We start from the raw sequence: 4,976 nt of genomic DNA on the forward strand, positions 1-4,976 counted from the left end.
TGCTTTTACCACTCATCCTCCCAACTCCCTATCCCTTCATTCTCGGTGTTCAGGTGTTGCCGTTTCTTCTACAGCTTCATGATGAATGAGCTATGGACACAAATTTTCTTTCAAGGTAGTAACAGAGGCATTCACAAGGGTGCATTAATACACTCCGCGTTTCCCGAACACTACGACACGTTATTGCACTTCGATTGACCCGCTAAATCGTATAGGAAGTGTCCTGGACTATTTCCAACAGAGGCAACGGCCTTGCCGCAGTGGATACACCGGTTCCCGTCAGATCACCGAAGTTAAGCGCTGTCGGGCGTTGCCGGCACTTGAATGGGTGACCATCCGGACCGCCATGCGCTGTTGCCATTTTTCGGGGTGTACTCAGCCTCGTGATGCCAATTGAGTAGCTACTTGACTGAATAGTGAGGACCGGGAGAGCGGTGTGCTGACCACACGCCCCTCCTGTACGCATCCTCAGCTGAGGATGACACGGCGGTCAGATGGTCCCGATGGGCCACTCGTGGCCTGAAGACGGAGTGCATTTCTAACAGAGGCCGTAATGTAGCAAGCATCTGCATCGCCTGACAGCTCTCCGGGATATAATAATCCATGACTGGCTTCAGCAGGATATGACACGCTAACGAAACTTAAATAGTCTTTTGCTCCCCGAAACGAGGCCTATGTACTACGGCATTATCACGTCGTTTGCAAATGGGTTGGTTGTGCGGGAGGGGGAAGGAAGATTTTTTTTTTTTTTTTAATTCCGGAGGCCTCATGTTCCTGACGATGGGCATATGACAGAAACAGCTGATGCAGAAGCGTCCTTAAAATTTTCGTTATTAGTTCACTGGTAACGCGTCACTTGTTGCAGTACGAAATGAATTTAGGTTTTGCTGATGAAATGTTTTGCATGACAGCGCCGAAGTCGAAGCAGAAACAACTGCAGCTTTTCCAGTGATTTTCTTGTACCCTGAAATCGCTCACGAGGAATTTCACAACAGATGCGTGAGCGGGTTTTTTCTCCCATCCTGCCAAATTAAAAATAAGGAGAGATACGTACGTGTTTCTTTTTCTTTTTTTGGCAGAATGTTCCGTGTTTGCACACACGGCAGCTTTGCAGACGACGCGCCGGGCGCGGAGGTAGGGGCAAGCGAGCTCCTCGAGAGAGACCACCCGTGGGCCAATTAGCGGAGACAGAGGCGCGCGCCCGTATGAATCACAGCCGGACGGCGCAGCTCCGCTCGGCGTGTTCTCCGAGAACGAAAAATAAATTACGCGGCCGGCCGGGCGACTGCTCGCTGCCTTCTGCGGCGGAGGCGGCGACACGCGGCCTTAAAGAGGAAGAGACACCCGCCGCTCTACTCCCGCCCCCGACTCTCAGCCTCCGGCTGCCGATACGACAGGTGGGGAGTGTGGCCCTGCAGCGATGTATGCACACTCTTACAGGCAGTTTCAAGATCTTATCGAAAAAACTTTTAGGAGTAATAGACAAAGGCTGTTTCTTTTGTTGCGAGTCCGCAGCTCGTGGTCATGCGGTAGCGTTTTCGCTTCCCACGCCCGGGTTTCCGGGTTTGATTCCCGGCGGGGTCAGGGATTTTCTCTGCCTCGTGATGAATGGGTGTTCTGTGATGTCCTTAGGTTAGTTAGGTTTAAGTAGTTCTAAGTTCTAGGGGACTGATGACCATAGACGTAAGTCCCACAGTGCTCAGAGCCATTTGAACCATTTTGTTGCGAAACTTATTCCAAGCCCTTATCAAATGAAGGACAGTTCACTCTGAGTATCGCGAAACATTCCAAAATATATTTGCAAATGGAGACATTCTCACAAAATAATAAAATTAGATATGTATTAATAAAAGTGTTCAAATGTGTGTGAAATCTTATGTGACTTAACTGCTAAGGTCATCAGTCCCTAAGCTTACACACTACTTAACCTAAATTATCGTAAGGACAAACACACACACACATGCCCGAGGGAGGACTCGAACCTCCGCCAGGACCAGCCGCACAGTCCATGACTGCAGCGCCTCAGACTTCTCCGCTATTCCCGCGCGGCAGTTGGATTAAAACCTTCAGCTGCTAACGGGCGTGATATACATCAACGGGGACAGGTGAAAATGTGTGCCTCAACCAGGACTCGAACCCGGGATCTCCCACTTACATGGCAGACGTTCTAACCATCCTTTTTTTTTATCGAATTTTGTTCGTTTTCGTTCGTTGCATCTGCTCGGGGCGGACGTCGTAAGACACCCGTTTCAGTTCGTCATTGATCGGGTAACTTTTTTTGTTTATTACAGAGGGCAGCTAACTCTCTAACCGAACACTCTGAGCTACCGTGCCGGCATCCATCTGAGCTACCGAGGGCACAGAGGACAGCGCGACTGCAGGGACTATCTCGCGCATGCCTCCCGCGAGACCCACATCTCACCTTGTATGTCCACATACTACATTCGTAGTGTCCCACCCCAACACACTCATTACTCGTGGAAGACATTCTTACCGAGTCCCGTAAGAGCTCGGGGAACATGTGTGCATCCGCACTGAAGAAGGAGGTCATGGACGGTATTGCAAGAACTATATATGTCCGAAAGAACAGGCACCATATCCATATAAGTATATATTCTCTCAATACGTCAAAGTAACCGAGCGGAACATTGAAACGTCCCCAACGTCCCCTTAGAAAAATTTTACACGACTGTGCTTGTGAAACGTCCTCTTTGAACAATTATACACGAATGTGCTTAAACTGACACACAATATTTTTTAGCGCAACGCAATCTGACTTTCAAAAATCCCTACGAAAGAATGGCCCTGACTAACATTAACCTATACGTTTCACAAATCACTTACCTCACAAAAATCTTCGTTACTCAAGCTACTGCAATACAGCGAGCACCACTACTGCCAGCTAAATAAAATATTCAAACTACTGAAGGCACTAACTACTGATAAGCATAGTTAGCAAATGAAAGATTTTAATACAGAACAGACAATGTATTTACCTTAATAGTCATAATATATAAATCAGTTCGTGACACCAATTCTTACAAATTTCAAAACTCCGCCATCTCTCTACCCACGTCCACCACTGCTGGCGGCTCACCTCCAACTGCGCAACGCTACGCGCTGTTAGCATCCAGCTGCAGCTGCCCGACACTACAATGGCGAGTATTACAACAATGCCAACCAGCCACAGACTGCACACGGCACAGCCAGTGATTTTCATACAGAGCGCTACGTGGCGGCGGCGTTACCAATAAAAAAAAACTAAACAGCCTACTTACAACATCACTGCCAATAATCATTCTTCTTCTTCTTTTTCTTCTTCTTCCTGTTCCGCCTTTTAATTGGCTATCTTCCAGGGGTTGGACAAAAATACGGAAACACCTCTGTTGGGTACGACTTCATACACAACGGTAGGGAGAGGTCGGCTACAGAGTGGTCCGGCAACAGTTGTGGCACGAAAACTGGACAACAGAATAAATTATTAGCGAACAACTTAACATAGTGAACATAAGATTACCTAAGTTGTATTTCTGCAAGCGAACGAAGACTCATTATAAGTAATGCAGTAAGATGTGCGATTTCAGTCTTTCTCGGAGTATTCCAGTGATGAATTCTTCTCGAGTTATCAGCCGAGTGGTGGCGTCGTCTTGTCGCAGCGTTTCAATGAGTTTCGTACCCATCATCTTCTGGCGAAGTGTCGGGATGCTGCTCTCATCTTTTACTTTCCCCTCTTTGGGGAAGTGTGAGGGGGAGTTTGTAGCATTCCGGTTTTTACTCCCCTGTGTACGTACGTGTGTGATTATTTCTGTAGTTTTTTGGTGTCTGCGGTATGTGATGACTGTTCTGTTTGTGTCTGGTATTTGCCTGAGGTTGGCGAGATGTTTGGTGTTATAGGGGAAGGAGCGGGATTTAGGATTAGATATTGGGATTTTCTCTTCGACTTAGTCGTCGAAGATCGTCATGAGCGCTTGTGCTTGTCGCGGGACATGTCATACCGACCTAGGGTGTGGATGAGGGCGTTTCCTGATGTGGAAGAACCCTCATAGAAGGCCCTTGCCAGATCTTGGAAACGCTCTCTTAGGAGTGGGATTTCAGCTGCGGCGTGCAGTTCATCTTTGGGGAATCCGAGAGGTAAATGTAATGCCCTCCTCAGAGCGTGGTTCTGCAACCTGTGGAGTTTGTCCAGGTGCTGTTTTGTCGCGTATTCCCAGTCAGGGCACACATAATCCATTACTGTTCGGATCAGGGCCTGGTACACGTTTACTGCTTCTGGGCAGGGAAAGGAGCTGGTTGAGTTCAGGATTGGGTATAGGATGGACATTCTGGCGCAGACCTTCTTGTGGACCTCCTCTATGTCGGGTTTCCACGTAAGACGAGAGTCCAAGGTTACGCCAAGGTACTTGGCGGTTCTGCGCCAGGGGAGTTGGGTTCCGTTTAGGTGAAGATGGTGGGGGGGGGGGGGGGGGACGTTAAGGAGGTTCGCGCCTTCCGAGTCTGCGAGTAACAGCATAGCCTGTGTCTTTTCAGAGTTGATGGTGAGACGCCAGCGACGGGCCCAAGTTTCTGTGTCATCTAAAACCCTTTGTAGCCTAGTCGGGATGCTTTGTTCTGCATATCTATATAGCTGCTTTTCCATCGTCCGCTACAGTAGGCCGGCCAATCATGCTCCTCTGGAAGGTGGCACCGCGTCGGAGTCGGTGTGGGATTGGGGGGGCGGGGGGGGGAGGGGGTGGCGCCGACCGGCGTCGAGACCCGATGGCTATCCTACACACATGACGACGTATCACCCAGCGGTGTACTGAATACATCAGGAACGTACGACTAGGACAGACAAACAAGCCCGCTATAGCCGAACATAGCATTATCGAAGGACACACCTTCGAATTCGAACAAACGAAGAAGCTGTGCAGCGCCAACGGGTTCTGGGACTCGATCTTCAAAGACGCAGTGGAGATACGTCTGCACAACAGTTTGGT

The 4,976-nt window shown here is 49.0% G+C and overlaps 1 pseudogene; it reads left to right on the plus strand.

Moving 5' to 3' along the window:
• The first annotated feature begins 242 nt into the window (after window positions 1-242).
• On the plus strand, window positions 243-360 carry LOC126279202 (5S ribosomal RNA; annotated as a pseudogene).
• Window positions 361-4,976: the final 4,616 nt, after the last annotated feature.

Source organism: Schistocerca gregaria, chromosome 6 (genome assembly GCF_023897955.1).
Source record: "Schistocerca gregaria isolate iqSchGreg1 chromosome 6, iqSchGreg1.2, whole genome shotgun sequence".
NCBI lineage: Eukaryota > Metazoa > Arthropoda > Insecta > Orthoptera > Acrididae > Schistocerca > Schistocerca gregaria.